At 36.9% G+C, this 6,809-nt stretch overlaps 1 protein-coding gene across 1 annotated transcript in view; it reads left to right on the top strand.

The window, feature by feature from the left end:
* Nucleotides 1-2,067: 2,067 nt before the first annotated feature.
* The window catches only part of LOC116727505 (glycylpeptide N-tetradecanoyltransferase 1-like), a 57,709-nt gene continuing 52,967 nt past the window's right edge, over nucleotides 2,068-6,809 (top strand). Inside the window, exon 1 of the mRNA XM_032574970.1 lies at nucleotides 2,068-2,159. The gene's annotated coding sequence lies outside the window, so the exon portion shown is untranslated. The remainder of the gene's footprint in view (nucleotides 2,160-6,809) is intronic.

The raw sequence follows: 6,809 nt of genomic DNA, 5'->3' as shown, positions 1-6,809 counted from the left end.
AAAAAAACAAAATTCTTGCTTAAAACGTGAAACGTTACTCATTATATTCGTGTTTTAAAAATTAGGTCAGCAATAACCTGTAAGAGAATTTGTGAGTAGATGTGCCCAAAATGTTCCAGTAGATTATAAAGCCCAATTCCTTCACAGATTCAAGGTTTCGGCTTGACATCATTGCTACTTAGATCCCAGCTCCATTTTAATTCAACAAGTCAAAGATGATCCCTGAGCTAATATGGTTTAGGAAAACCAGCACTTGAGGGGATTAGGAAGACAGATGAGAAACGAAGTAATAAGACTAGAGTATAAGGAACAGGGAAAGAAGGACGAGTCGGGCGCAGGGTCACATGAAGAGCGAGGCAAAGGAGTGAAGGAGAAAGATGAAGAGAAACAAGCATAGGGACAAAGACAGAAGGATTATTATCAGCACTCTAATCTTGCCTTCCCAAAGGTATCTGACATTTACTGCATAGTAGGCCACTCCCAATGCACAACTGTGCTGAGTATTAGGGGAGCCCATAGGATCAAATCAAATGGTAAACATACTAGAAGGACAGTTGGTGAGAAAGACAGTTTGCAGAAGGAAAAAACTGAAAAAAAAGCAGGCAACCTTAGATACAACTACAGTCATAAATTAGTGAAAGAGAGACAAGAACAGAAGGACAAAGAATATCTACAACCCACACAGGACTGTGGTCACAAACAAAAACACAGAACTTTCCCTCCTGTGCCATTTGAATATTTCCTGTCCTGCCATAGTTCTGAAGAAAACCACCTTTTTGAATTATTTTTGGATAGAGTCAGAAGCTATAAAGCTGGTAATATATTCCCAAACTAGAGAGACAGAGTTTCATGGAGTGAATAAGAACCTTCGCTGCTGGAGTTCAGCTTTCCACCTGTGTGTAATTTAGAACACAAACTGCTTGAAATTCAGCAACTAAATTGCCAAAAGTATTCACTTGTCAGACTTTCCACACATATAAATTTGAGCAACCTTCCATTCCTACTCTGGTAAATGGTATATTCTTAATCTATAGCATTTGTTGTAATGTTGGTTCACCTTTTTGCAGTTGTAACAGTTTCAACTCTTCTGGTAATATCTCAAAGGTTTAAGATTGTTTAGGATTGTTTTGGTTTTTGTCCATTCTTCCAGATGTGCATTCTTGAGATCAGAGACACTAATGTTGGACATAAAAGCATACATGACAGTCTCCATGCCTAAAGCATAAGAAAACCTTACGCCTCAGGTTTTCTGTCAGGTTCAGACTCTTCACAGATACCTGTCAAGTTCTTCTGTACCAAACTTGTTCACCCAAACTTTGCTTGTACTCAAAGATAACTACAGCTTTGAGAAACTTTCTAGAGTTTGATTAAATATTCTCAAAGTGTGAAGTGTAGCTTGAAGAGGCACCACACACTGACCTCATGCTTCCCTCCAGTGACGGAATCTGCATCTTCGTAAAGTTTAGGTTTAAACACGTATTTGGAGTAATGACCATGAAGGTGATATACACCCAAACAACAATGCAGACACAGTAAAGGGCCGTATGAAGCAATGTGACCTTTCTTTGCATCAAAGTCTTAGGCATACATGGACCCACTTTCCAGAAGCCCAACATTTTGCAATTAAAATATTTTTTTATTCTTTTATTCTGATGTATTTTAATCTTATTAACTGAATTTGGGGTTTTAATCTGCCACATGCCATATTTATTAAACAGAAATAAATGTTTAAAACTTTGAGTAACGAATCCATATGCCATCTATTGAATTTGAATTACTGAAATAAATTTTTGTTTCAATGATATTCAAATGTATGGAGTTGCACCTGTACCTACTATCTGATGCTCATGGCCATCTTATTAAAATTCATTCAGAGTACAATTATCAAGCAGCAACAGAAGACAAAATTATGTTTATGGAGGCTTATTCATTTTAACAAGATGAATTAAGGCTTTATGGTAAGCATCGTAATAGCAGAGTCCTTTAACAAAGAGGAGCGGAGAGTTGCAATGAGCTTTTTAGTTCAGTCTCATAATGTTAATGTTACTCTGTTTGTTGCTTCGTCCTAGGGGAGAAGTGACTCATAGAACTTGTCATTCCTGACTTTGCCTAGCATGGAGGATAAGATGGTGGTCAAAACAAAGGCTGTGATCCTCCAGGTGAGCATGAGCAGTTAAGCAGCGCAGACAGGTTTCCACAGTTATTCCCAAGGTAAGGATTTGGATTAGCTGAGAGTAAGTTACTCAAACTTTCCAGAACAACAAGACTAACTCTATGGTCTTCAGGGTACTGCTATGATGAATAAAATAAAAGTAATGAACTGACACTGAGGAAAGAGGAAAGTAGGGCACAGAAACTGTGCACCTGTTAAAGAACATTCTTTAACATGCTAGAAATGTTAGGGGACCACTGAGATCCTGAAAGTGCGCACCTTTTTCTACAAAAATCTCAAAGGTTAAAAGGGGGATGTTATGTAAAATCAACTTTTTTGAGTTTTATATAATGTTAATCATTCTTCAAAAACATACCTAGAGTGTTGCTTTGATACTTTCATGTATGTTTCAGAAACCAGAAATGCTGTCCACACAATTCATTGCCCCACAAAGCGCTCCTTCCCCACACAGTTCCTCAGACTAGTGGCAGCAGCAATTAGCAAACATCTGGTAGAACTGCACATGTGCTAATCATATGAACTACCTCTCAGTACAGTGCTCCTAAGAACAGTTGTAAACTGCATTATGGAGAAATGGCCGTGCTGAAGGCAAGGTGTCGGAAAGAGAAGGAGCTTCTTAAAGAGACGGAGGCCAATTTCAAGGCATCAAATACAAAGTCAATTTTTTTTATTTTTGATAAATACAGCATTTTCATAACTCCTTGTAAGATAACTTGATTGTGCTATAAAATGGCACTATGTGCTAAGAAAATATTAACATTTTGATGTTAAAATTTGCTAATTTTCTTACTGTCATACTGTCAGACATACAGTACATCCCTCCATTGTCTGTGCCCACTTATTGTTGCAGGATTGTAGTGGGCTGTAATAGATGCTGATAATAATTGTCGATGCATTTGATTAAACAAAATAATTGACTTATTTTGCAACTGACTGGGCCGGCTTGATTTCTGTTGCAGGAAGAGATTGCATTAGTTTCTCCGGGCTGTGATGAGGTTTCCAGGTTTTTGTTTGATCAAAAAACACACATCCACACACTAAAATTTGGTTTAAGAAAAGGGTAATGATTTTTTGTGATGGAGTGAGTGAAGTTTGTCACTCCATAAGAATTTTTCATCTCGGAACATTACACTAAGATTGCATCATTGCCTGTATTTCCTGTTTAAGAGAGTCTCTTGTGTGTCTTTGCGTGTGTGTGTAAGAAAAAAAAAATAGGAGAAAGATTTCACTGGTCTTCACATGTGTGCATGCAGAATGGCAATGAAAGTTTTGAGATTTTGTCCTCAACTCGATGATGCCTGGAAGATGTCAAAAGCCATGATGTTATGATGATGACATACTGTTTTCAGAAAATAAAATAAAACTGAAAAATTTAATCTCTTTGAAGCCAGACATGACCATATTCTCTTGATCCAGGGAGCATCTACAGGGACTATGGTTGACATCTCATAACTTATAAACAAGACCTCTGAAAAGTTTTCTTTTACATTCTGCTGGCCTCTGCTGTAGGAAACGTTGGAATCTTTTACTAAAGAAAAAATAATTCAAGTATCAGATTAAAACCTTTTCAATCAGCAGGACTAACAGACAGCTTTGAAGTTATGACTTTGCTCCTGGTATGACCAGACATACAGTACAGACCAAAAGTTTGGACACACCTTTCTAATTCAATGGGTTTTCTTTATTTTCATGACTATTTATAAGGTAAGAAATCCACTTATTAACCTGACAGGGCACACCTATGAAGTGAAAACCATTTCAGGTGACTACCTCTTGAAGCTCATCAAGAAAATGCAGAGTGTGTGCAAAGCAGTAATCACAGCAAAAGGTTGCTACTTTGAAGAAACTAAATATAGTTAGATATAGAAAATATAAGGGGTATTTTCAGTAGTTTTACACTTTTTTGTTTAGTGCATATTTCCACATGTGTTATTCATAGTTTTGATGCCTTCAGTGTGAATCTACAATGTCAATAGTCATGAAAATAAAGGAAACTCATTGAATTAAAAGTTGTGTCCAAACTTTTGGTCTGTACTGTATATTGAGCTGCTGTTTGGCTAATAGTTTAAAATTCAGTATTATGAAAATGATCTGAGTCATCCCTTTCTCACTTTAATTTTGCAATGACTGATGAGAACAAAAGTCAAAAAACACCAAAGGTACACAGAAAAACTCAAAAGCTACTGATTAAAATCACTTAACAAAAAGATTACAATAAAGTACACAAATGACTATTAAAAATGTTAAAGTTCAACTGCTTATTAAATAGCTGTAGTAAATCAGCAAAAAAGATGCATTCATGTATCCTGACATGCTGAAGACGACTAACTGATTTTCAAACTGAGAATCAGAAAGACGGAGAAATGTTCAAGTGACTTGAACATACTGTAGTTGCTGGTTTAAAATGAACTGGTCAACGGTTTTCAGAAACTGGGATTGGTTGACAAAAAATGGTCCAAAAAAGAAATCCATGATTAGATCTCAAATTAATTGCACTGGAAAGGGAGCTGAGCTGAGCCGACACATCTGTAGCAACTGACAATAATGTCAATATCAATCAAAATCTCAGAAGAATGTTTATAACACCAAACTGAAGCTATGTTGCAAATAATTTGGGCAGTTTTAAGCGTAAAAGGGCAACCGATGTGGTATTTGTTAGAAGGTTGCTGATTTTTATATATTTCTCCAGTTTAATATGATTTATTAAATGTAGCTTTATAAAACACTAATTCTTTTGAATTAGGGCTTTTGATAAAGTTTTAATCATTTTTATAGTGACTTTTCAAAACTGCTAAAGCTTATAATCATTTATTCATGTTTAAGATATTTTTTGAGAATAATCACCTGCAAGCAAAATGTTTGATTTTGGTTCCCAAAATCAAACTTTTTGAAAAGCTGGCTCTCCATGCATCAGTTTCACATTGACTTTGTTTCGTTCTGAGTTACTGCTCCATGTAGTAGTTTCACAACAAGCTAAATGCCTTACTTCATACACTAGCTGTCTGTGTTGCAATGAAATGAATTCCAACAACCCAACAGTTGTTGGAAAGTGTTTACTCAGGATCTGTTGCAACAACCAGCTGGATGACATTATTTTCCATCGACCCACATTGTATATGATACACATATGCTGAAAAGGAGAACATTTTTAACATTAAAATGAATCCAGCATCCTCATTCACTTTTTCTGCTTGCAGGTTCTGTTAATACCTTGGTAAGCAACTCAAGTTCTACTTATGCATCCCGGTACATGCAGACTGTATCTCTTTACTGCCTCCAGGGTGAATGTTTGTAGTACTCTCAACGGGTCGAACAGAGGAAATTCAGGGTTATTGAGGCAGAATCTCATTTCCCTCAATCCAGCCACATGACAGAACAGATGTAGTTGAGAGATTTATGGTGTTGAGCTCGCGCTGCTTCATTAGGAAGAGCTGAACGTCTGATGATAGACTGGCCTCTGTAGTATCTTTTACTGTCCGTGCAGCTGTTTGGTGCTCCGGTCGGGTCGGGTAAAATCTGGATGGCTGCCATCTGACTTCTCAGGGTGGGTTACAGGCAAAGAGGACCAGACCAGAAAGGTCCAACCAGCATCTTCTGTATCTCTGCCAGGAAGCTGCAAGGGCCATTAAGCATGATATCACAGCCAGACAGCTTCCAAGTTGTTTATTATCACCACCCCGGCTCTGCATGACAGATGCAATAGTGAGCACTCGCACTATAGCGGGATCGCTCCAGCACCGCATGTTGCATGAAAGCTATAATACAATATCCATTCCTTATCAATCTCTTGAAACCTGTTGGGAGCCCTGGGCAACAATCCACCCTTTGTAACTCACTGGAGCTCCTTAATCTCACCGCACTGTCTACAAGACTTCCTCTTAACGTGTGTCCAAACGCTCCCTGCTGCTGGAACAGTTGCTCCCTAAACCAAAACATTCAGAATCACTGCATGGTGAGCGGAACAATACTTTCGTACAGAAATGTGGCTGTATCAACCATGTCTTCCTTTTTTTTTTTTTTTTTAAAGATAAACTGTTTATCTAAAACTTAAGTTTGGCCTCTGTATGTTTTATTTACTTAATTAGGCATAATTTTGTGTTCTGAAAAAAAATGTTTGCACCCTTATAAATTACATCTGTTTTTTGTCATAGTTAAAGGTTTCAAATATCAGATGATAACCTAAAAGGCAGTTCTCACTGAGTGATTTCATTAAGAGGGGAAAAAGTATCTAATCTAATCTGGGACCTTGTGAAAAAGTAATTACACCTTTAAAATACCAACTGGTTGTGCAACCCTTGGTAACAACCTCTATAAAGCATTTAAAACAACTGATGTGTTTTTAAAGTCCTTTGTATCTTTTACATTTTCTACATCATGGAGGAATTTTGACCTGGTCTTTACAGATATTTCTTTTTTTTTATTTAGACAATGGAGATTTTTATCTACTCTTAAATCTACAATTTAGGCACATCAGTGCTGTGGTTTTTAACTCTTGAGATCTTATGAATCCTTTTGGCCATTTCTTGATTCTGCAGGTCTGGTAACAGTCAGGACTTTATTTAGTCTGTCAAATTGAACCAAAAATTGTCAATCACCTTTAAGTCATAACCTAACAAATAAGGTGTTATTATATCCA

This window comes from Xiphophorus hellerii, chromosome 10 (assembly GCF_003331165.1).
Source record: "Xiphophorus hellerii strain 12219 chromosome 10, Xiphophorus_hellerii-4.1, whole genome shotgun sequence".
In the NCBI taxonomy this organism is placed as follows: Eukaryota; Metazoa; Chordata; class Actinopteri; order Cyprinodontiformes; family Poeciliidae; genus Xiphophorus; species Xiphophorus hellerii.
The sequence above is the reverse complement of the archived record's forward strand: the minus strand, read 5'-3'. Positions and strand labels throughout refer to the sequence as shown.